At 44.4% G+C, this 26565-nt stretch overlaps 1 protein-coding gene and 1 long non-coding RNA gene across 24 annotated transcripts in view; one reads left to right on the plus strand and one right to left on the minus strand.

Moving 5' to 3' along the window:
• NAV2 (neuron navigator 2) overlaps positions 1–26565 on the minus strand; it is an 820834-nt gene that overhangs the window by 189144 nt on the left and 605125 nt on the right. For 4 of the 23 annotated variants that reach the window (XM_085011770.1, XM_085011769.1, XM_085011768.1 and 1 more), the window contains exon 1: positions 409–592. The exons of the other annotated variants lie outside the window; for them this stretch is intronic. The gene's annotated coding sequence lies outside the window, so the exon portion shown is untranslated. Of the gene's footprint in view, positions 1–408; positions 593–26565 lie in introns of those variants that run through there. 23 annotated transcript variants of the gene reach the window in all.
• Positions 18356–24002, plus strand: LOC146405338 (uncharacterized). The gene is made up of 3 exons (XR_014837238.1): positions 18356–19366; positions 19872–20578; positions 21221–24002. It is a non-coding gene; the product is annotated as an uncharacterized LOC146405338 (long non-coding RNA).

Genomic DNA, 26565 nt, shown 5'->3' on the forward strand with positions numbered 1-26565 from the left:
GAGGCTTCACCGTAGGCAAAAAACACCCAGATTATCTGAAAGTCAAGGCTTCCCCCTTGGCTCTCAGGGAGTAGTTCCCCAGCCAGACTCCTTTCTCAGAAAAGCCTGAAAATATTTCCAAACTAGAAGTGGAATTCTTCTGAGAAGGGCGGGTTCCAAACTGGTCTCTACCAGGCACCAAGGTGGCCCACGTCACAGACGTGAAAACTGCATCGCCCTTTGGGCAGTGCTCAGAGCCAGGCGGCTCCATCCCCCATGCCAGGGCAGCTGTCAGGGGGAAGGTGGCAGGGACACGGCTGAGCCCAGAGCCTGTACCCACCCACAATCACGCCCTGGGCAGACAGGATGCAGCCCCTCTGCCCCCAAAGGGCACATCTGTGTCTGCAGAGTCACAATGACACAACTTACCCAGCAGCAGCCACTTTCTCCCGTAAGGATTCCCTAGGAAAACTTCTCCAACTGGAGAGGCTGGCCTTCCAATTGTCACAAGTGTTTTTGGTTAAACTGCTCATGTTTCTAATTAACTTTTGTCATCCGCAACTGCTCCAGTGCCCAGAAGCCTGGCGGGATTAACGGCTGCTTCTTCTGCTCCTTTCTTTCCTTTTTTTTTTTTTTTTTTAAATACCTATGTTCTGCCGCCTTCCAGCAACAGTGTAAACTGTATATAGAGCGGCTTTTTATGATTTAAAAGTCAACGGCCGCCAAAGCCAGTGAAGGCAGCGCCTTGTGGGACACCAGCCGGGAAAGGTCCTGGCAGAGGAACTGCCTCCCTCCACTCTCAGCTGCTCCGGGAAGCCGCGGCTCCAGGGTGATCCAACGCAGACCTCCCAATGTTTTAAAACACATACATCTTCCTGACTTACTGGGGATTTGGGTCTGGAGTGGGGGCTGCTGCACGATCCTCCCTAACAGAACTCACGGGGCGTTGCTGGATCTTTTCCTGGACAGAGCCAGGAACCAGAAACCTGGCTGGGAACCAGGCTCACGGAACCCACCCACACTGCCAGCCCTTCAGGGGGTCTTCACAGTGGCCTGAGGTGCCGTGCCAGGCACGCTGTCCGGAGGGGGTTATCGTTCCCATTTGATAGGTGGGGAGACTAAGGCACAGGGAGGGCTAATGAGTGACCATCCATCACAGAGGTGGAAATGGACAAATCTGGGATTTGAACCCTAATCTCCCGACACAGGGCTCTTTGGGGCTACCTCACAGCTACCTCCTGTGATAAAGAACACATTTCAACAACAGCCACGCCAATGACTTTGGGACACCAGCTTTTCTGTTGCTTGGATATATATAGTCATGATAGCCATGGGGCAGCCCAAACCAGCCCAGCCCCTGGAAAGGAGGCGGCATGTGCCAGAGTCCAGCTCCCTGGAGGAAATACTAGCGACCGCGCCCCCCACCCCAATCTCAAGGACAACTGTCCTTGCCTTTACTTAGGCTCAGATCTGGGGCAGAAGTATTCATTCATTTGTTTATTGAATATTCAATGTATTCATTCATATCACTATTCAATGAGCACCTAGTCTAGGTCACACATTGCTCCAGGCACTTGGGCTGTTTCAGCGACAAAACAAAGATCCCTGCCTTCATGGAGATTACATTCTGGCAGCGAGGAATAGATGCTAATTAGTGTAATTAATAAATACATTTTGTCATTTGGTAGAAAAGAAGCCCCAAAGGAAAAGAGCCTTTGGAGGCAACAATATCCTTACAGGTGTTATAACAGATCATGTTCAGAGGTACACCCCTCCTTCCTAAAGAAGTTTCAGGCATACTCCCCCCAGGCAGAAATACATGGATCAGAGTGACATCTCTGCTCCCACACATTCCTTGGAACTCATATAAAGCTCGCCTGAAATGGTTTGGACAAGAAATGCCCCTGCCTTGCATTTCTGTGTATTTTTCAACCTTAACACACAACACTAGAAAGCGGTTGTTAAGAACTAGCTGAGGACTGATGCAGCAATAAACAGACGCCTGGAGTGTCTAAGAGAAATGTGCAGACCAATCAAAGCTGTGAATCTCCTTCAGGGAAGGTGCCAGGTGCCCGGGAGAGGCTCACACAATATAGGCAGAACGGACACACCATCACTTCTCTCCAAACAGCCCCCAGAAACTCGTACCTATCTTCCAAACCCTGGCTCAAACACTTTCTTCCTTTGTCAGGCTACCTCAAAACCTCAAGCTGAACGAACTGCTTCATTTGCATCACATCACATGTATTTTTCCCTGCTCTGTTTTCTCAGGACACGGTCCATGATCTGTACCTCCCTTTTAAGAAAAGTATTTGTAGGGCCACCTACTAACACCAGGCACAGGGAATAGAGAGTTGAGTAAGATACAGCCCCTACCCTCTAAGAACTCACTGTCCAAAGGGTCAGGAGACCTCAGAACAGAGCACAGAAACAATACAAAGGCTGCAGAAGACTGATCACGGTCCCAGGGACCCAAGGATTGGGATCTCCTAAGTCTTCCCAAAGAGTGTGGGAAAGCATCACAGAGGAGGTGCTCTAGGTTGGTTTGTTATCCTGCTGGTCTACAAGTTCCTTCGGGGCAGAGACCTTCTTGCTTCCTGCTCGTTCTTGTGCCCCAAAACCTGCCAGAGCACAGAAAATCAGAAATGCTTTCTGAGGCATTCCTGCTGTGGTACAACGGGATCAGTGTCATCTCAGGAGCTCTGGGGCACAGGTTCAATCCCGCGCCTGGCACAATGGGTTAAGGATCCTGTGTTGCTGCAGCTGTGGCTCAGATTTGATCCCTGGCCTGGGAATTCAATTCAATATGCTACAAGGCAAAGAAAGAAAGAAAGAAAGAAAGAAAGAAAGGAAGGAAGGAAGGAAGAAAGAAAGAAAGAAAGAAAGAGAGAGAAAGAGAGAGAGAGAGAGAGAGAGAGAGAGAGAGAGAAAGAAAGAGCGAGAGGGAGGGAGGAAGAAAAAGGTTTTATAATTGTTGGTTGGTAGTTTTTTGGTCATGCCTACATGCCCACAGTACTTGGAAGTTCCCTGGTCAGGGATTAAAACCCGCACCACAGCAGTGACCAGAGCCACAGGAGTGACAACACTGGATCCTTAACCTACTAGGCCACCCGGGAACTCCTTTTTTCCTTATTTCCTTATTTTTTTGGCCTGTTGGTTGGTATTTTTGACATTTGCAGGTCACATTTAGGGCAAGAGAGACCCAAGATTTGTGATTAGCCATTGTGTTTTATCAAAAGTTCTCATGGGGCTCTACTGCACAGCACAGGGAACTGTGTGTGTGTGATTGGGTCACTTTGCTGTATAACAGAAATTGAAGAAACATTGTAAATCAACCATAGTTTTTAAAAATGAGAAGAAAAAAAAAAGATTTAAAAGAAAAAAGTCAGCTACAGCTCCAATTAGACCCTTAGCCTGGGAACCTCCATATGCCGCGGGAGTGGCCCTAGAAAAGGCAAAAAGACAAAAAAATTAATAATAATAAAAATTAAAATTAAAAAAAAAGTCACTGGGGAGTTCCTGTTGTGGCTCAGTCATAATGAACCTGACTAGAATCCATGAGGATGGGGATTCAATCCCTGGCCTTGCTTAGTGGGTTAAGAATCCAGCGTTGCCTGGGAACCTCCATATGCCACAGGTGCAACCCCAAAAAGCAAAAAAAGAAAAAGTCACTGGAAAAACAAACAAACAAACAAATTTTTCAGTCCAAACTCAGGATCAGGACTCAGAGCTCCAGAATTTCCACTCGGCATGTAGCCTGGGTACCCCCAGGTTATGAAATCATGGGGACATTTCAAGGTTACCTGTTAGAACTATAAGAGGTAGCCCTTGGAGATGATTCTGAATTGGGTTTCTACAAGAGAATTTTCCTGAGTAAGGCTACAGGGCACCAGATGGAGCAAGCACCTAAGGGTCAAATCATCACTCCTCTGAGCTTATGTCATATCCAGAAATCCGCTTAAGAGTGAAGGGGCTCCAGGCCCTGAGTGGTTTTGTCCAGGTGGCCTTGACATGTTTCCGTCATTCCCAGGTATCACACCAGTGAGCTCTTGGCTGCAGTGTCTGTTTGGGGCCTGTTCTTTCTCTGGAAAGCAGTCATTTCTAATACCAGGCTTCTGTGAATCCTAGTCTTAGACATTCCTTACCAGGCTTCTGAGCTAGTGAGAGGAGAGGTGTGAGGAGGCAGGCCAAGCCACGGGTTTGGTCAGCAGCTAATGGTGCGACCCTAAGTGTACCACTTTGCCTCTCTGAGCCTCCACAGCCCCATCTGTAAGAAAGAGGACAAGCCCTTTCTCCAGCCCTGTCTCCATTCAAATCTCAGCCAGTCTCCAAGAGGCTGGGCCCTAGAACGCCGTTAAGTTCACTTGCTAAGCTCTATTATTATCACTTTGTGATCTGACACACAGGTGTTTCTCTTTTTTTTTTTTAACTTTTTTTAAATTGTTATTTCCCCAATAAAATTTTTTTTTCCTACTGTACAGCATGGTGACCCAGTTACACTTACATGTATACATTCTTTTTTCTCACATTACATGCTGCATCATAAGTGACTAGACATAGTTCCCAGTGCGACACAGCAGGATCTCATTGCTAATCCATTCCAAAGGCAGTCATTTGCATCTATTAACCCCAAGCGCCCAGCCATAAAAAAGAACAAAATAATGCCGTTTGTGCACACAGGTGTTTCTTTAGCATCCTCCTCCCTCGATCAAACGATCGTTCCCTTAAGATGCTTAACAAGAAATGGAAAAACTGGCTGCGTCAAGGTATGTTCAACCCTTAATGCGCTGCTAAAGAATTTTAAATTGCAAGTATTCTATGAATAAACAATGTGGGGGAAGGAGGGTGGAGCCAGTTTTTTAAAATTAAGAAAAGGAGTTCCTATCTTGGCACAGCGGAAACGAATCTGACTAGGAACCGTGAGATTGTGGGTTCGATCCCTGGCCTCGCTCAGTGGGTTAAGGATCTGGTGTTGCCGTGAGCTGTGGTGTAGATCCAGGCACGGCTTGGATCTGGTGTGGCTGTGGCTGTGGTGTAGGCTGGTGGCTACAGCTCTGATTAGACCCCTAGCCTGGGAACCTCCATATGCCGTGGATGCGGCCCTAAAAAGACAAAAGACAAAAAAATAAAATAAAATTAAGCACAATTCTCCCTCTAATAACTAACAGCTCTAGTTTCGTTTCTCCTGTACATGAATCTTTGTGAGAGCAAAGGAAGCTGAGAGAGAAAGGCAGAAAGCACAAAAGAAAGGTTCTGAACCTTGGTGTTCTCCCAGCAATGGTATGTAGGTCACAGAAGGAGGGGAGATAAACATTTTTGATGTCAGGTGGATAAACATTTTCTTATTTCAAGAGTTACCTATTTATTTTATTGCATACTAGAAAGGATAAATAATCCATATATAAATCAACAGTTTCGTGGATGATAGATGTAGATTTGAGTTGATTAAAGGAAAATAGAAAACAAACACCCAAGCGGTTCACTGATTTGGCAAAAATCACATAGAAAATTTAAGACTGGTTGGGCCACCACTGTTCCATTAACTCAGAAACACTAATTTTATATATAAATATATAAGTATTTTAAAATACATGTTGTACAATATATCGGTTCTATTGGAAAAATGCAGTCGACCAAAGGGTAATTACATCGGAAGGCCCAAATAAGGACTAGGTTCAAAACTCATCTGAAATGACTACTTTTAGAGTTTTATTTATTTGTCATGTTATTAGCATGGCATTTTGCTGAGAAATGGCCAGATCTGGGAACGTGCCACCAGGCCTTTGTTTAGCCAAAGGTAATTTTAAGAGTTACAGTCTTAAGTTTTTGACCACTAAGCAGAGTAAGGATAATACATTTACATCACATCCAATAAACATCCCAAATATCCATATGTAAAATAAAATAAAAAAAACATCCAGACTTACTATGTGCAATAGACTCTGGTATATTCTGCCCTGGTCCATGTTTTAAAAGCTGATCAGAGCCCCCGAACAGATTTTATGACCCATTAGTGACTCACATCCTGCAGCCTGCACAGCTCAGCTCTACAACACCAGCTCACCAGGTTCTCCCACCACCAACTGACGAACCACCGCAAAAGGGAAAAGTCTCATTTGAAATATTGCAGAAACAGGAGGCCTTTGAAGAAGAGAAAGCCTTTTTTTTTTTTTTTAAGAGTTTAGGGAGAGCATTAACCCTCATGTGGGGAGGGGGGAAAGTTTGGTTTTTCTGGCAACCAGCCTTAACCTTCTCTGACAGTAACCAAAATACTTTCTAAATGAAAATACTGTCTAAGGCAGATAAATAAGCATTTCTTCCTCTCTCCCTCCACGAGGGCCAACCCTGGCCCCAGGTCCCTTCTGTCCCCAACTTCCTAGTTAGGGAGACGTTGGTGGTCTGAGCCTGATGCTAGCAGGCACTCAGGGAGTGTGTTCTCACCAGCTCATCTCAGCTCCTATCCCTCCCTCCTGTGATTCTAAACCTGCTCTGGGAACGGTTCCCGCCTGAATCTTCGCCGCAGCCTTCACGAAAAGGCCTGATAATTGGGCCTGGGAAAATGTTTACAAGTTCCTATAACCTTTCAAGGTGTCCGTCTTGAGCATTCAAAGTTGTTAGGATAACTGAAACCAGATTTTGGTTTTTTTTTTTGTTTTTCTTTGGTTTTTTGTTGTTGTTTTCAGCGCATGGGCTCCAGCTATAGGGGCTGAAGATTGTTTTCAGAATAGCTCAGGTCAATTTCTCTACAACCACGTTAGCCACAAGACCAGAGAGGAGAGCGTAAATGAACCCCACTCAATCAACTTAGTGGTTCTGCAGGATTCTGCCAGCTTGGCCCAAGAAGCCTTCTCAACACTGTTGTGATCAATGGCTAATATTAAGGGCATGGGCTCAAATACAGTTTCTCTCCAGCTCCTTCTTGGAGATGATCCTTGGTCAGTACAGAAAGATGGAGAAGGGGGTCAAGAGAATTACCAAGAAAAGTGGACTGGAAAGTGAAAGGGAATGAGGTAGAGGGAGCTGCGCTTTGGATCCATAGTCTCTAAGAATTTGTGTGTGTGTGTCTACAATTTTATAGGCTCCTAGCTGGAATTCTTATTCCAAGCTGGAATAAGAATGATGATTTATAAAAGCAATTTTTAAGTTGCTCTGTTAAGTCAGTTCCTATCAAAATCCCAACAACATTTTTGCTGAAACAGAAAAATCCATCCAAAACTTCATCTGGAATCTCAACAGACTCTGAACAGCCAAAAGAATCTTGAAGAAAAAAAAAAAAAAAAAAAAGCTGGAGGTCTCAAACCTCCTGGTTTCAAAACTTACTACAAAGCTATGGCAATCAAATCAGTGCATTACTGGCATAGACAGTCGTATAGACCAATAGACTAGAGAGCTTAGATACAATCCTTTGCGTATATGGTCAAATAATTTTCAAGACTCTTCAGTGAGCTAAAGATAGATGATCTTTTCAACAAACAGTGCTGGGAAAACTGGATATCCACCTGCAAAAAAAAAATGAAGTTGGATTCTTACCTTATACCATATTAAAACAACTGACTTAAGATGGATCAAAGACCTAAATGTAAGAGTTACAACCATAAAATTCTTACAGGAAAACACAGGGTAAAAACTTCAGGTTTGACAGTGATTTCTTGGATATGACACCAAAAGCATGAGCAAAAAGTTAAGCTGGATTTCATTAAAGTTAAAAACTTTTTTTCATCAAGGACATACTCAACAGAATGAAAAAGCCACCTATGGGAGAAACTCCTTGCAAATCACATATCTGATAAGGACTTTATATCCAGAATATATAAAGAGTGCCTATAACTCAACAATACTACAAAACAACATGACTGAAAAATTGGTAAAGCACTTGAATACACATTTCTTCAAAGAAGATACACAAACAGCCAACACACACACAGATAGATGTTCAATACCATTAATCATCAGGGAATGTGAATCAAAACCACAATGAGATGCCATGTCATACCAATTAGTCAGCTACTATTTTTTTAAAAATCAGAAAATAACAAGTGTTGGAGTTCCCGTTGTGGCACAGTAGAAATGAATCTGACTAGGAACCATGAGGATGCAGGTTCAATCCCTGGCCTCGCTCAGTGGGTTAAGGATCCGGCGTTGCCATGAGCTGTGGTGTAGGTTGCAGACATGGCTTGGATCTGGTGTTGCTATGGCTCTGGTGTAGGCCAGCAGCTACAGCTCCAATTCGACCCCTAGCCTGGGAACCTCCATATGCTGCAGGTGCGGCCCCAAAAAGACAAAAAAAGAAAAGAAAAGAAAAGAAAATAACAAGTGTTTGTGAGGAGGTGGAGAAATTGGAACATCTGTGTACTATGGGAATGTAAGATTGTGCAGCCATTGTGGAAAACAGAATGGTAGTTCCTCGAAAAAATTAAACATAGAATATGATTCAGCAATCCCACTCTTGGGTATATATCTGAAAGAAGTGAAAGCAGGGACTTGAACAGATAATTGTACAGCCAAGGTAATAGCAGCAATATTCTCAACAGCCAAAATATAGAAGCAACCCAAGTGTCTATCAATAGATAATCGATGGATATTGTTTGGATAAACGAAGCCAAGTGTGATACACACACACAATGGAATATTAATTCAGCCTTCAAAAGGAAGGAAATTCAGACTCCTCTTATAACATGGATGAATCTTAAAGACATTATGCTAAGTGAAACAAGCCAATCATGACAAAGACTACTTGATTCCAGATTCCACTTCTAAAAGGTCCCTCGAGCAGTCAAATTCCTAGAGACAGAAAGTAGAAGGGGCTGCGTGGGAGGCAGGAATTTTCACAATGGAAATCTAAAATGACTGTATTCAGCTGCAAGTAACAAAATTTTGACCACTAAGGCCTAATAGGTAAGGGGTTTACCACTTTATTTCCAGTGCTTAGCACAGGATCTGGTGTACAGTAAGGACTCAAATAAATGTTTTGTTAAATTAAAAAAAAAGTTCCTGTGAGTTTGACAGTTAATAAATCACATGAAATTGCACAGTTCTGAATATTGCCTCAATAGTATTATTTTACTTTAGCTTGAAAAAACAACTTCTGCTCCAAAGGAATGGTGATCCTTTGTAAGAAACTCTACCAGGGAAGCAAATTACACTAATAGGCTTTTTCCTCCTTAAACTGACCATCACTAACTCTTGGTTAAGCTGTTTCTTCTGACTGGGGTGCTTCCTTGCCGCCCCCCACCATGCCTCACATCCCTACCTGACTTTGGCCCCTAGTCTTTCATGCCATTTCTTCTAGGAAACCTCCAGAACCCCAAAACCAGAAGCCACCTCTTTTCATCTAAAGAGACAGAACGCTCGCGGGGGCTTCTCTGGGGTCCTGACACTTGCTGCCCTGCACTGTAGTTAGTGGTTACACGTCGCTTACTTACCGACAAGAATGGTCGATGCACTAGGTCCTAGAAATGCTTGTTGGAAATGTGCGCATTTGTCCTTTCATGACTGGGTCATTTTACTCAGTGTAAGTGACACACTGACAGGTGCCCAGAAATCAATAAACAAATAATAACTATGACTCCCTCTGTATCCCTTCCTATGGCTCAAAATTCAAAGCAGGTGTGGCTGGCTTTTCCCTTGGCTAAGTGACCTCCACAGAACAGAATCCTTGGAGATGCTTTTGATGCTTTTTTCTTCTATGAATGGTGAAAATTTTGCATACCAAATCACCAAAAAGATCAAGTACAAATACGCTAGTATCTTATGAGGATGTGATTTAAAAAAAAAAAAAATATGCAGAATGTAAAAGTGCATTATCCCAACAGCCTGAAGGCATCTCTGTTACTGCAGGAGCCACGAAACTCCCAGTTTACCTCCGTGACTCTTAACTCAGAGGAAATAGAAGAAGAGGCCCTTGACAGCTGGAGCAATTACAGTTATGTTTCTTTTTCATATATGACAAGGTAATTCCTTCTCTTCAGTGGCTTATTTTGGATAAAAGCTAGCGAAATTATGGGTAATGAGCTCATTTGTTTTTCTAAATGGAGCTAAAAGGCAGTAAAAGAAAATAAGAGAGTACCATTTTCCTACATGGTTTTCGCTACATTTTCTCCAGTTTTACAAGGTATGTTTTCAAATTCCACTTAATGCCGTAAAGAACTGGGAAAGCTAAACAAAAGTTAACTTGCTGGAAATATTAGTATACAATTGGGTTTATGACAGACCTGGTAATAACACCTTAGAAAGAGAATAAATTCTTTTGTTTTTCTTTTTCTTTTTAGGGCTGCACCAATCCACAGCATACGGAAGTTCCAGGGCAAGGGGTCAAATCGGAGCTGCAGCTCCCGGTCTACACCACAGCCACGGCAATGACAGATCCGAGCTGTTGGATCCTTAACACCCGGAGCGAGGCCAGGGACGGAACCCAAATCTTCATGGATACTAGTGGGGTTCTTAACCAGCTGAGCCACACGGGAACTCCTAGAACAAAATCTCAAAATCTTTCTCTTCCTCCCATACACCCTTTACATCAAAAGATGTCCTATACACATTTGTAAATCATCCCACTCCACCGGGTAAGGAGACAAATCATGATACTACTGACATGTGAAGGAAGATACCTTTAAATATACAAAGTGATCCTATTCTTTCTCTTTCATTGTTTGAAACCCTATCACCCTCCAGATAACTCCTTCCTCTCTTGAACTTATTTGTTCAAAATCCCAAGTGATATGTTTCAGGAGAAAGCTCTTGCTGTGAGTGGTCAAGCCATTTCTCTATCTTGTACCATATATGGCTATAAGAAAGCACAAAACTGGCCGGAGAAAACCTCCTCCCTTGCTTCAAGGGTGTATGAAATTTCACAGAGATGATAAACACTTTATAGGGGGCAAATCTCATTTGCGCAGGAGGTCACTGTCCGAAGCTAACAGCTCTTTGGCAGAGTGCGACGGCTGTACGCTAATATAAATACATCTCGCTGGAACGGAGCTGGTTAAGGAATTCTTCAGGCCCTCCTCCCCTAAGATACCAGCTCAATCTTCTTGCTTTCCCTTGAGGCGAGAGATGGGCACTCCAAAACTGGAGCCTCTACACCAGTGTTAAACCAGAAGGCTTGCTCGTAAACCATACAAATAGGCAGTAACAGAGGGGATTCCAAGCTCAGGTAAGTTTAGAAAACAGAAGGCCAAAGAGCGGTCCGTTTTCTTGCTTGCCAGACTTCTCAGAGCCTTTAGTAGCTCACTTGCACTGGCAAGATCCAAAACGATAACGGGATAGTATGAATCCTAAACATATTTTTGCCAGAGAACTGATTTTATGGGATAGCTTATGGAAATAGCCTATCATTTGGAGGCATTTTGGCAAACCGTCCTCATGGAAGGCACGGAAAACGGGCACATGAAGCAAAGGAGATAAGAAGGCCGTCCAACAAGTAGTAGTCATTTATCAAGAGAGCTATGCAAAGGAGAAGGAAAAAGATGAACCTTGTCTCCCCCCCCCCCCCCCGGAAAACATAATCCCGTAGACTGCTGAATGCTTTCTTGATACGCATTTTGAGCACTAACTATCCTTAACATGTACCTTCTTCCTTCTGCTCCAAAAGGATGAGGATAACCCTCTGTGCTAAAGCCAAAAAAAGTACATGAAAACAGGACGCAGGAGTTCCCGATGGGGTACAGTGGGTTAAGGATCTGGGTTGCTGCAGCAATGGCCTAGGCCAGCAGCTGTAGCTCAGATTCGATCCCTGGCCCAGGAACTCCCATTTGCCATCGGTGCAGCCGAAAAAAAGAAAGAAAGAAAGAAAGAGAAAGAAAGAGAGAGAGAAAAGAAAACGGGAAGCAGGAATCATAGCTGTGCAGGGGGCTGTCTAAAAAGATTTCCATCAACAGACTCACTGTGCCTCTGTCCTGACACACAGCAGCCACGAAAACTGATGTGATCTTGGCCTGAATTAACACAGGAACAACATTCAGAACGAGGAAAGGAAGGACGTAGCCCTATTGCCCACAGCTCGGATCAGAGCTAGAATGGTGAAATCTTTATAATTTTGAACCTGGAAAGGCTTCTTAGCAATCCACTCATTTCCCCAAAAGGGAACAATAGATCCCAGGGCCAGAAATGACGTCTCCATGGTCTCCCAACCAGGAAACAGCACAGCTGTTACTGACCTTAGGACCCTGGAGCTCAGACAATAAAGTAGCTTTGCTGTCCCTATCCCTATACCTCCCAGTTCAGAATCTCTGGAGATGGACCCAGGCAGCTGGAGGTCTCACTAGCTCCCCAGGTGACTGTCATCCAGGTATTAGAGAATTCACGTCTTACTACAACACACTGAGAAGTTTTAACTCACCCAGGATAAGGACTAGACTCTGAGGATGACTGTAAACCATTCTCGGTGAGGAGTGGCTGAAATGTTGGGGACGTTCAGCTTGGAGAAGAGAGGACTTGGGAAAAGGCAAAAGTGGAAGAAACCCTACAAAGGTGGCTTCATTTCCCTTTGATTTCTTTCTTTCTTTCTGCCTTTTTTTTTTTTTTTTCAGTCTTTTTAGGGCCACTGCTATGGCATATGGAAGTTCCCAGGCTAGGGGTCAAATTGGAGCTGCAGCTGCCAGCCTGCACCCCAGCCACAGCAACGCCAGATCCAAACTGCAACTGTGACCTAAGCTGCAGCTCACAGCAACGTCGGATCCTTAACCCTCTGAGCAAGGCCAGGGATCAAACCTGCATCCTCATGGATACCAGTCGGGTTCTTGACCCCCTGAGCTACAACAGGAATGCCTCCCTTTGATTTTTTTTTTTTTTTTCCCCATTGACCATGAACCACCATAAAAGGGTAACATCACATCTGTCAGGACAGGCCCATGACTCAGGTCTGCTCTGAACAAGACGGTGTGGACCGTGAGAGGTCAAGGACAGTACTGGAAGGTGGGGACCCCCAGGGTTCCGGCCAAAGAGCAGGGGCGGGTGTGTTCATAGCCATTGTGGAAAAGGGGAGTTAAGCCAACCAGTTTTTATATATTCTCTGCTCCACATCTACCACCTCTGCCGCTTTCTTTACATGTAAGATTTTATTGGACAAAATGTTTCCATGGGGAAAAAAAACCCTATAACAATGTTAATAATCCTCTATGAATAAGAGTAACAGCCAACACTGACAGAGCCTGCACTCCGTGCCAGACACTGTACTAAGAAGCATTTTTTAGGGTACTGGCTTTTTTCATTGGTACAATAATGATGCTATTATACCAATGAGGAAACTGAGGCACGAGGCTTTAGAAGCCCCAAGATCAAACAGATTAGTGCCGGGCCACCTTATTTCAAAGTCCACACCCTTCAGCTCCACTCCCAGGCTACCCGCCTTAAGACGGGACCCTAAACGGACTGACTCTCAAAGTATGTGCTCCTTGTTTGGTGCAAGATAATGGGATTTTCATCAAGTCGTCCGTCAACAGCTTTCAGAGACAAGCTACAGTGAAGTTCTCTGACCTTTAATTCCTTCCCGGAGGAAAAAGAGAATTTTTCCCCTCCAGGAGGTTCTTTTTAAAAAAATGAGAGTGTCAAACGGTTGAGCAATAATTTAAGTACGGTTTTTGTTCTTCAGAATTTAGGATGCTGGCAAAATGTAATCTTTCTGCTGTTATTTTTTCTGCCAATCAAAATCAGCAGCCAACCAAAGAACTAACTTATTGTATTTCTCCGGGGGAATCAAGGCAGAAACTGAGAGCTGAATTGGACTATTATTCACTATCTTTGATTGTATTATGCCAAAAAGTGCAGGAACAGAAGGGGGAAAAAAAGCAGTAATTTATCCTGATTCTGCCAAGTATGCAGACACGTGGTATCAGATAGATCAAATAATTCTGGGGCTTCTCGGCCGTCGCAGATCTACACCAGCGCTACCAGACTTCTGAGCCTGTTCACCTGACAGTTGTCTTCTTAATGGAAAGACAGAAATTTTCTTTTGAAAAGAAAAAAAAAAAAAAAATGACATACGCTGAGGTTGAAAATATCCCTAAAGACTGCTCATCAGCTTTATTCACCCAAATCGGGAAGCAATTTCCTCCAGGTGTCTGTTTTGTTTTATACAACAGAACCTGGCTCTGACAGGTTGGGGGTAGTTTTGAGTTTTGTAAGCGGAGCACTCAATGAGATGAATCGGGTAACTCCGCTGTAAAGCCAAAACATCTTTTAAAAACAAGAGAAACATGATGAGGTGGGAAGAATGGCAAGGTAATTGTTTTATTCTTCTCTGTGTTACTCACACCGGCCTTAGAAGCATGCACATGCAGAGCTCTGTGGAGGGGGTTAAGTCCAACTTAATAGCCTGGTAACCCTGACCTACCTAGTCATTTAGTTTCGTTGAGCTCCAGCTTATTTATAAGTGAAAATAAAAGTAACATTCCCCTAATGACCATTCACGGAGTGCCAACCAAGTGCCATGTACTGTAATAAGAGCTTTAAATAAGTTTATGGACGGAATGCATTCAATTCATGATTTCATTCATTCACACACAAGCATCTTATGAAGCAGATGTACTGCAGCTCAAAGATGTTAGTAACTTGCCCAAGGTCATGGCTGGGAAGTGACAGAGCAAGAATGTGAACACTGAACTCCACGCTCTTCATCCCTGCAGTCCACTAAATGGAGATGGTGACCAAAGCTCTCTTCCTTCACCGCGAGGAGCACAAAAGAAACAATGGGAGGGCCTCTTGCAAAAATCTCTGGAGCCAATACTGGTGGGATTGTTGTCTTCCATAAACAGAGTGGGACCAGGGGGTACCCCCAAAGCTCTCTCTTGACTCGATCTTGTAGAGGGAGAAAAAAGTGCACTTTCTGGGGCCCTGTGCATTCCAAAGCACCCACGGTTTGCAAGAAGCTTCCCACGGCCCCATCCAGGAGGACTGCAGATCGCCTGGCAAGCTCCCCTCTGCTCTTCTCTGAACCAGGGCCCCGTGCAAGGCAGGCTTTGGCCGGTGTGCCTCGTCCACCTCACCACGCTCAGTGGAGGCAGCCCAGTTAATACACAGCTCTCACTGTCTGCTGTGATGACTCAGACACTCCTGGCAACATCTGCTCTGTTTCCGTAAGACTCAAAGGGCTCTTCACATGAATGACGGTGAAAAGGATTCAAGAAGCTTCTCGCCCGCGTGCCGGGCTATGCGATATAATATGGAAACCAGGCTCGCTCAAGAACCAGCTTGGAGGTTTTAGCACACACTTACAGATGCCAAAGCTTATTAAATGCTGTTCCAGAGGCTCTTTGTCATCTTGAATAATGAATTCTGGAGGTACAGTAAACCAGGGATGTATGATGGAGGCTTAAAGTTATTTGGTGATGTTTCTTCTTATCATCCCAAAACAACCACAACACGGCGTGTTTGTTCCTCCATCCATCCTATCCCATCCTACTCTCTACCATGCTGACTATTCTCTTCTGGGTCCTTTCCCAGGTGCTGCAGATACAGCCATGAACAAAATCTATGCCTTTAAGGGGCTTGGGGTCTTATGGGTAAGACGGACCATAAAGCAGAAGCAAAACAAGAGTGTGAAACCATTGTGAGCAGGGAATGTTTATGCAACTGTGGATCGCAAGGTGGGTTACCTCACTCAATCTGGGAGCAAAGGGCAGCCGAGGACGTCATTCAAGTCATGCTTTGCCAGCGCTGCATAGAATTTTTAGAACTTCATCCTTTACAAAGCACTACAAGGAAATAAAGTGTCCAGGCACCTACACCAAATACTTAAAATCAAAACATATACTTGATCAGGGTAAAATCTGGTCAGCCAAATGTATTCATGATATAATCACAACCGGGAGTTCTGGGGGCACAGCCATCACATGCAGGCACAGTGAAAAATGGGACCTATAACTCAATCCGAATGTTATTCTTCCCTGCTCATCCAGTGCTCACACACGTCATTCAGCGCACGTACTGAATCTGTTTCCATGACAAAGGGACCTTACAAGTCACCTCCCAGTCTGGAGAAAACAGGCATGCAGACTCCATGCTCACTCCTTCCTAAATCTGCCAAGCCAAAAGCCAAGTCGATGGTCTCGAATAAGATCAAACGAATTACTGATCAAGTCAATCCAGCAGCCATGAGTTCAAGGCACATGGCTGAACTTCCTCTATCAAGAGACACACAGCAGGGTAACAGAGATGTAAATGAGTGACCGGGACCCAAATACAAGTTTTTTTACACCCAGTTGGGAACTTCAAGGAGGAAATGAATGCAGGAAAAGATGCAGCTATAGCTCCACACAAATGAGGACCCCCCCCCCACCCCTTGGCAAACAGGTTCTTTTCTTAAATTCTCACAACTACTCCAGGAGGAGAACAGGATAAAGCCTATTTCACAGAACGATCATGCTCAGGAAGGTTGAGTCACTGGCCTGGTAACACACACAGCAGGCAAACGCAAAGGTGAGATTCAAGCCAAGGTCTGTCCAACACAGAGGCTCTAGCTGGCTGTCCCACCCTCGTTCTCCTTTGAAAAATTAATAGACCCATGAGACCAAAACTATGGAGTGGGAGTGGGATTGGGCTATGGGAGGAGCAGTGGGTAGCAGAGCATCTCTGGGAAGCCACCATCTGTTAGGGTAACAAGAACATCGGAATTTCTCTTAGGATGGGAAAGCTGTCTTTGGGAGGAGAATTCCTTTTTTTTGTTGTTGCTGTTTTTTTATGGCTGCACTTGCAGTACACGAACGTTCCTAGGCTAGGGATTGAATCAGAGCTACAGCTGCCGGCCTACACCACAGCCACAGCAACACCAGATCCGAGCCACACCTTCAACCTATACTGAAGCTCACGGCAATGCCAGATCCCTTAACCCACTAAGTGAGGCCAGGGATTGAACATGAGGATGCAGGCCAGGGATTGAACCTGCATCCTCATGGATACTAGTCACATTCTTCACCCACTGAACCACAATGGGAACTCCAGGAGAATTCTTTGATAAGCCACTTGGGCCAAAGGCTGAAGTTCTAGGGGAACCTGAATGCCTTGCAGAAGATAAAGGAAACAACTGCTTGGGTCCATCAAAAAGAAAAAATAGGGAAAAGAAGTAGGCAGGACAAGCAGGGACGTGTGATATGCAACGTGTGACATCATTATAAACTGCCACGAAAATTACTACGGCATTAGAAATGCTTGCTGTGATTGCGTATCTCTTGGAAGCTAGCAAGGAAGTAGGCTTCTGTGTTCACGGTGCGGGTGGAAGGGAGACAATCTTCCCAGAAGGCAGCTGGGGGAAGCAGGCCTTGGGAACTCGCAGAAATCCTGCAGTGGGTTCCAGGCTGTTCAATGGGACCTCCAAGGGTGGGAAGGTCTTTGTAAGTATCCGGACTGGTTAGTGCAGGTCCAGGACAGTTGGTCTTTAGTTACACCAGCATCACTTGCTTTGGCATCAAGGACCAGCCCTGCATCTCTTCCTCCTGGCCTTAATTTACTCTCCATTAACTCACCCAGCACCCCTATTTTCCTAACCCATTATTCTCTGTGAGAGTCCTAGCCCAACTCACCCTATTCTTATCTGCCCATCCTCTTCTTCCATAAGTCTTAGCCCTTTGTGCTGACCCAGCCTGGTCCAGACTTAGTTCAGTCTAAGTACCCATCTCCTTCTCTAGGACAGAGATCAACAAATCAGGGCCTAATGGCCCAATCTTTTGTAAATTGAAATATAGTTGATTTACAAGGTTGTGTTAGTTTCAGGTGTATAGCAAAGTGATGCAGTTATATAGATATATTCTTTTTCAGGTTCTTTTCCATTACAGTTCCTTGTGCCATACAGTAGGTCCTTGCTTTTTATGCCCACAACCTTTTTTTGTAAACAAAGCTTTATGGGAACACAGCCATGCTAACTCATTTACATATTGTCTGTGGCTGCTCCCTCAATACAGTGCCCAGCTGAGTACTTACAACAGAGACCTTATGCCTTGTAAAGCCCCAAATATTTACTAATTGGCTATTTAACAGAAAGCTTGCTGAACTTGCTCTAGAATATTAATTCCTTGAAGCCAGGGGCTCTGTTTTTTATCTCCAGTTTCTGATACAGGATAAATGTTGCTTGATTCACTGGTTGAATGTATGCGTGAAGATTAGATAAACATCTAATCTTCGGTCAGTGACAGCAAAGATGCTAATTAGAAATGCTTTAAATAACTGAAAACTTTAAATAGTTAACTGTATTTTCTAGTTAAACCAGTTAACAACAACAACAAAGACTTTTATATTTGAATCCATATTGATTTGCTTTTTTTTGGTCAAAAGCATGCATTCCATTTCTCCCTTCTTTTTGGGTCTAACTGAAAACTCTATGTGATACTTCAAGCTGCATTTCCAAAAATTACTAAGTGATCCATTACTAAAAAAGCACAGATACAGCTTTTCTTTCTTTCTTTTTTCTTTTTTGGGCTGCTCCAGTGGCATATGGAAGTTCCCAGGCTAGGGGTTGAATTGGAGCTGCAGTTGCTGGCCTACACCACAGCCATAGCTACACTGGATCCAAGCCACATCTGCAACCTACATCGCAGCTTGTGGTGACACAGGATCCTTAACCCACTGAATGAGGTCATGGACTGAACTCGCATCCCCATGGCTGCTAGTCAGCTTCTTAACCCGCTGAGCCACGCGGAAACTCAGATATAGCTTTAGATGTTATTTGGGAAGAGAATAATTGCCTTCCAGTTAAATGTTGAAAGTTATTGCTTTTTGTTATATAAACCAAAAAAATACCAGCTTATTTCCCCTATCATTCGCTTTTCATGATTTTCATCATTAAAAACAGTTCAATAACTTATTGAGCATATATTGTATAAAATGTGCTATGTACTTTACATGCCTCGCCTAATTTACCTCTCACAGTAAAGTAACCTAAATAGTAGATCCTGCTACATCCCCATTTCACAGATGAGAAAACTGAGGCCTAGGAAGACCATGTCACTTGTCCAATGTCAAAGGACAGGTACACATCTTCTGGCTCCAGCATCTGAGCTGTAAATAATTATTCTGCAGTTGATTCGCTCCTTCACTTACTCACTCCACCAACAAATATTGACCTAACATTTCTAAATACCGAGTTCCGTGATGGCAATGGACAGAAAAGAGAGGAAGGCTCAATCCTCACCTGCAAGTGAGGGACGGGCAAAATAACCACAGAGCTGGATGAAGATGACCAGAGGATAAGGGCAGGGTGCTGTGGGAATGCAGAGGAGGGGTTTCAAACTCAGCCCAGGGAAGGCCTTCTATTGGAAACAAGGTCTGACCTGCAATCTAAAAGGTGAAGAAGGAGTTCCTGTCAGGACTCAGCAGTAATGAACCCGACTAGTATCCAGGAGGATGTGGGTTTGATCCCTGGCCTCGCTCAATGGGTTAAGGATCCCACGTTGCTGTGGCTGTGCTGTAGGCTGGCAGATACAGCTCTGATTCGACCCCTAGCCTGGGAACCTCCATATGCTGCTGGTGCAGCCCTAAGAAGACAGACAGACAGACAGACAGACAGATAAAAGGTGAAGGATAAATTTGGTGGGAGGAAGAGTGAGGAATGAGGAGGGCAGAAAGCATTTCAGAGAACAGCATCACCAGAGGTTGCCTGTGTGAGAAAATAAGGTCCCGGCATGAAACCATTAACTATTTCATATGGCAGAAGCTTCAAGAGAGAAGGCAAGCCAGCTCCCTCTACACGGTTAAGCAGAGAAGAAACGGCAGCGAAGTATTCCAAGGCTTATTGGACAAGTTCCCTCCTCTCAGCAAAAGTTATTTTCTTCTTTATAAAAATCAGACAACTTTTTTTTTTTTTTTTTTTTTTTTGTCTTTTCAGGGCTGCACCTGCGGCACATAGAGATTCCCTAGCTAGAGGTCGAATCAGAGCTGCATCGGCCAGCCTACAGCACAGCTCACAGCAATGCCGGATCCTTAACCCACTGAACAAGGCCAGGGATCGAACCTGCATCCTCATGGATACCAGTCAGATTCATTTCCACTGAGCCATGACAGGAACTAGGTGAAAATTGACAACTTATGATTGTAGAACTAAAGTCCCTGATGGACTCAATGTAACCATAATGTTAAAACTGAATAAATGTGCACCAAACGAATGCACCATATCGGAGCCGCAAAGCTGCATATCATCTCTGAGTTAAAATGAATTATTAACTGGAGGTAGTCAGCTACCAAGCTTTGGAACAGAGGAATGTGAGCAAAAAAAAAAAGAAAAAAAAAAGCATGATTTTAACAGCTGGTACCAGAGCTCCTCTTAGAAGCTTTGTTTAGGAAATACCTTGGCTGTAGGCCACCCTGAGTGCGGAGGATGAGGCTGTGGGGCATGGTCTGGAAGGAGACAAGAAAACAGATATCACCGCCTGGCATGAGAGAGGGAGAGGAGAGAAGGAGAAATGAACAAAAGAATAGGAAGCTGGAGTCTTAAAAACAAAACTGAGAAATTTTCAGTGGCAGTGAAGCTGAAGGACCTTCAAGAATAGGATCAGCCAAGAGTCACTGTTGCTGCTCAGCGATAACAAACCCGACTAGTATCTGTGAGGTTGCAGGTTCGATCCCTGGCCTTGCTCAGTGGGTTAAAGATCCAGCATTGCCATGAGCTGTGATGTAGGTTGCAGATGCAGCTTGGATCTGGCATTGCTGTGGCTGTGGCGAAGGCCAGCAGCTGTAGCTCTGATTCGACCCCTGGCCTGGGAACTTCCATATGCCTTGGGTGCAGCCCTAAAAAGACCAAAAAAAAAAAGCAAAGAGGCAGGCACCAGGCATCAGGGAGCCATCCTATGATCAAGAGACATTAGAGCTGAAAAAAAGCACTCCGTCAGCTAGTGCTCCTTTTTGAAAGAGGAGGAACCTGAGGCCCAGAGAGCATGATTACTGTTCAAGGTCACTCTTTGAATTAGCAGCAGATCTGGAACCAGAGTCAGAGCTGCCTGCCTTCCACTCCTCTGTGCCTCAAAGTCCTCCTTGCAGGGAAAGGCAGGTCTGATTGTGGCCTGAAGTGGGGCAGGGGCACCAACAGGCAGCTCTGGCTAAGTTTTTACATTTTACTAGCTTACTATCTAGAGAACTCCTGGCTCTCTCTCTCTCTCTCTCTTTTGTTTTCTTTTGCTTCTTAGGGCTGCACCTGAGGCATAAGGAAGTTCCCAGGCTAGGGGTCCAATCAGAGCTACAGCTGCCAGCCTACACCACAGCCACAGCAACACTGGATCTGAGCTTCGTCTGTGACCTACACCACAGCTCCCTGCAATGTCAGATCCTTAACCCATTGAGTGAGGCCAGAGATGGAACCTGCATCCTCACTGATACTAGTGGGATTTCTTGCCGCTAAGCCACAATGGGACCTCCCCGACTCTCTCTGTATGAAGAGGAAGAACTCTGCCAGGGATGTGGGTGAGCTTAAGAAAGCCGGCCAGAGGTCCAGCTGACAGAAAGAAGAGACCCAACCAGGGTGGCAAGCAGCAAAGGAATGAACAGACAGACTTCCCCAAGGACTTCCAAGGATGTGGGTGGAAGTAGAAGGCTGATGGGATCCTCCCAAATGTGGAAGGACCCCCAGTCCCATGCTGATCAGCAGGAAATAGGAGGGGCAGAAAAAGGGAAGCCCTTTGATGTTCTCAACACATCTCCAAACACAAAAACATAAAGTGGGACCAGGCAATGTCACCCTCTCATTGAAAAAAAGATCAAATTAGGCCTCCTAAATGCTTTTCAAATGATTTCTGACCTGGTTATGTTACAGCAGGATGATTCAAACCTGCTGTCAATACAGAGGGAAGGAAAGAAAAATGCCAGCTATTCTGCAGCTGTCCGGCTGGAATCCTGGAGGAACTGCTCTCATGACATCTCTGATGCACAGAGACAAGCCAACCTCCAGAGCAGGAGTTAAAGCAAATAAACCTGAAGGATATCGATTTGGGAGAAGACTCTTAAAATAGCAGCCAGGAATGCAAGGGTTCCCTTGGACAACTCAGATTATAGGCTCTGTCCCTGCCTTAAATAAAACTATGCACTAAAAGTGTCAGTTTCATTGAGTTTCCCTCCAAGATGCCAATACATTTTCAGCTCTCAGAAGCCAGTCTGGAAGCAAACAAGCTGGGTGAACAAATGTACAAAGTGATGCTCCTTGGAGGGGTGTGCAGGGTACCGAGAAAACTAAGACATGGTCTGGGTTCCGAGAAAACGACCCAAGAGTTAGGAAGAGACACACCCACGGGGCCTTGTTCCCAAGGGTGAGAATTTCCAGCTAAACTAATGAGATGGTCTTCGTGAAGATGGGCGTTGAAACTCTCCAGGAGCTCCTGTCATAGCTCAGTTAACAAACCCGACTAGTATCCATGAGGACGCAGGTTCAATCCCTGGCCTCTCTCAGTGGGTGAAGGATCCGGTGTTGGAGTTCCTGTCGTGGCGCAGTGGTTAACGAATCCGACTAGGAACCATGAGGACGCAGGTTAGATCCTTGGCCTTGCTCAGTGGGTTAAGGATCTGGTGTTGCCATGAGCTGTGGTGTAGGTCGCAGACGCGGCTCGGATCCCACATTGCTATGGCTGTGGTGTAGGATGGCAACTAAGCTCTGACTTGATCCCTAGCCTGGCAACCTCCATATCCTGCAGTTGCAGCCCTAAAGAGACAAAATAAATAAGTAAATAATAAAATAAACTCTTTGGAAAGGGAATCTCCCTACACCATTGGTGGGAATGTAAATTGATGCAGCCACCATGGAAAACAGCATAAAGGTTTCTTAAAAACCTAAAAAATAGAGCTACCATATAGTCCAGCAATTCCACCCCCTGGGGCTATATTGGGAAAAGACAAAAACTCTAATTTGAAAAGTTGCATGGACCCCAATATTCACAGCAGCCCTATTTTCAATAACCAAGACACGGAAGCAACCCAAGTGTCCAGCAAGAGATGAATGAATGAAGATGATGTGGTGTATGTATACAATGGAATATTAACCATTAAATCTCAAAGAATTAAATCTCACCATTGACAGCAACAGGGATAGACTGAGAGAATATCTACTAAGTCATTCAGACAGAGAAAGACAAATATTATACAATATCACTTATATGTGGAATCTAAAAAATGACACAAATAAACTTTTTTTTTTTTTTTTAACAGCAACACCTGCAGCATATGGATGTCCTGGGCTAGGGATCGAATCAGAGCTACAATTTCAGGCCACAGCCACAGCTACAGCCACAGCAACACTGGATCTGAGCTGCATGTATGACCTAGGCCACACCTTTTGGCAAGGCCAGATCCATAACCCACTGAGCGAGGCCGGGGATCAAACCTGTGTCCTCATGGACACTATGTGGGGTTCTTAACCTGCTGAGCCACAAAGGGAACCCCTAAATAAACTTCTTTACAAAACAGAAACAGACTCACAGGCATAGAAAATAAACTTACTGTTACCAAAGGTGAAAGTGGGGCGGGGAGGGAGGATAAATTAGAAATATGGGATTAATAGACCCTATAAATTAAGTAACAAGGTCCTACTATATATCACAGGGAACTATATTCAATATTTTATAATAACCAATAATGGAAAAGAATCTGAAAATATATATGAATATAAATGAATCACTTTGTTATCAACCTGAAACTAACACAATATTGTAAATCAACGATACTTCAAAAAAACAAATAAAAGTAAAATGGACCTGTAAGACACAGTAATTCATTTAATGAAAGTCTCTTCCATGTCAGGTTACAGGAACACACAAATCAACAGTGACCAATCCCATGGGGTGGATAAGTAGCATTCTAATACTACATTCAGGCATTCCCAGCATGGCTCAGCAGAAATAAATCTGATTAGTATCCATGAGGACGCAGGTTTGATTCCTGGGCTTGCTCAGTGGGTTAAGGATCCAGTGTTGCCATGAGCTGTGGTGTAGGTCACAGATACAACTTGCATCCTGAGTTGCTGTGGCTGTGGTGAAGTCTGGCAGCTATAGCTCCGATGAACCCTTACCCTGGGACCTCCATATATATGTGGCCCTAAAAAGACAAAAAAAAAAAAAAAAAAACCCCAAAAACCAAAAAACTACATTCTAACACATTTTTTGTTTCATTTAACATTTTAGTAGTCAGCAGTATAGACATTAAAATCAAATGTGTTTAAGTGGAATATAAAGATTTGCTCCAAGCTGTGGGTGTTTGAAAGTAGAACAGCCTTTTTCAAGAAATACAGAAATGTTTGAAAATCACCTTTTTTTGCAAGCAAAGAAGCCAAAGTGTCCCTGAGTCCAGATATAAATTCCACTTGTACTTTTTCTATTTCAAAAACATGGTCCAAGCTCATCCTGCTTTCGATAAAGCAAGAGATAAAGTTAACAAGATAACTACTACCAAACATAGACATTTTGCTTAGAAATTAGAATGTAAGCACCAAAAGAAGTTACTTGGTTAAGATCTTTTTTCTTTTTTTTTTTGTCTTTTGTCTTTTTAGGGCTGCACTGGCAACATATGCAGGTTCCCAGGCTGGAGATCTAATTGGAGCTGTTGCTGCCAGCCTATGCCACAGCCACTAGCAATGCCAGATCCGAGCCAAGTCTGAGACCTACACCATAGCTCAGGGCAATGCCGGATTCTTAACCCACTGAGCAAGGTCAGGGATCAAACCCTCAACTTCATGGTTCCTAGTAGGATTCATTCCTGCTGCACCACAACAGTAACTCTGAGATCTCCCCCCTCTCCCCCCCGCTTTTCTTTTTAGGGCCTCACCTGCAGCACATGGAAGTTCCCAGGCTAGGGGTCAATTGGAACTGCAACTGCCAGCCTACATCACAACCATAGCAATGTGGGATCCAAGCCACATCTGCGGCTTATACCACAGTTTGCAGCAACACCAGATCCTTACCCACTGAGCAAGGCCAGGGATTGAACCCACATCTTCATGGATACTAGCCAGGTTCTTAACCCACTGAGCTACAATGGGAACTCCAGCTGAGATCCAACTGAACAGAAATTCAACAGTGGAATCCCTGCAATCATTATCTCACTCATCACCATCACCACAGCCATTGCCAAAGTCATCGCGTGTGTTCACAGACATTAAAACTTACTGGGATTTATTTACCTGGCTCAGGACTCAATTGATGGTGACACAGCATAGTCAGGTCCCTTGTGTTTATAAATAAATCTATCACTGGATCATGACAGTTGCTCATCAGAGAAGGGAGGGGATGCAGAGACCAGGGAGGAACAGTCTAGAAACAACAGTGCAGCCTTGGGGCAGGGTCCTGGTTCTTCCTCAAGGAATACACACAGTTCTTCTGCACAACCAAAACCCCCCAGCACATGAAAACTAGAGAGGACTACCAGAACCAGTCCTGGGGCCACTGAACACCAACTCTGAAGAAGAATGAAAGCTTGGATCTATCCTCATCCTTAGCTGTGGCCCATTTTTTTTCACTACAAAACTATAAAACTACCTTCTATTCTCTCCCAAAGGAGTGCACAGTCTTTAGTGCATTAGCCTGCTGTGGCCTCCTTTGCCTGGCAAAGCAATAAAGCTATTTTTTTTTCCTCCTTGGCCCAAAACTCTATCTCCCCGCTTCTATTCAGCACTGGTGGACAGAGGCCAAGTTTAGGCAGCATAAGTACATTAGGTCATTAAAAGAATTCTAGTACTGGAGTTTCTGTTGTGGCTCAGCATCTGAGGACCCGACATTGTCTCTGAGGATGCAGGTTTGATCCCTGGCTTCACCCAGTGGGTTAAAGATCTAGCATTGTTGCCAGCTGGGCATAGGCCTCAGTTTCGGCTCCAATTCGATCCCTGGCCCAGGAGCTTCCATATGCGGCAAATGTGGCCATCGAAAAGAAAAAAAAAAAAGATTCTAATACTAATTCCAGTGTGTGCATACATGTGTGTGTGTGCACACATGCTCACATGCAAAGAAAATTGCACACATCTCAGCAATTTTCTGTCACCAGCTGGGTGTCTGTCCTATGATTCAACTCAATTCGGACACGATCTACCTGGAGATAAAGTCAGATCCCACAGATCTGGGTTCAGTCCCACAAGAGTGCCTCCCACCTACACCATCAATCAGACGTCACAACCCTGTGTTTCTGGCTGACCAGCTACAGCCTGAATCTTCCCATGACTCCCGCCATGGATTTGACTACTTTGCTACAGCAGCTCATAGAACTCAGAGAAACATTTTACTTACTAGTTCAATGCTTTATTATAAAAGGATATAACTCAGGAACAGCCAGATGGAAGAGACGCTTCAGGGCAAAGAAGGGAAAAGGACCAGGAGCTTCCAGGACCTCCATCCTTCCCATGTCTCCCATCATGGTCACCAACCCGGAAGCTATGCAATCCCTGTCCTGCAGTGTTTTTATGGAGGCTTCATTACAGAGACATGATTGATGAGATTCTTGGCCACTGGTGCCTGCACTCAACCTCCAGTCCCTCTCCCCATTCCCAGAGGTCAACTTTCAGTCCCACCCTCTAATCACGTGGTTGGTTCCACTGGCCACCAGTTCCCATTCTGAGGTGTGGCCCAAAGTCACCTCATTAACATAACAAAAGACACCTTTCTGTCTTTTAGTGCTTAGGAAATTCCTAGGGGTTTTTTGTTT

This window comes from Sus scrofa, chromosome 2 (genome assembly GCF_054392235.1).
Source record: "Sus scrofa isolate SSC_HxYL_T2T_F1_AM1 chromosome 2, Sscrofa_HxYL_maternal_Yorkshire_Landrace_v2.0, whole genome shotgun sequence".
Taxonomy (NCBI): Eukaryota; Metazoa; Chordata; class Mammalia; order Artiodactyla; family Suidae; genus Sus; species Sus scrofa.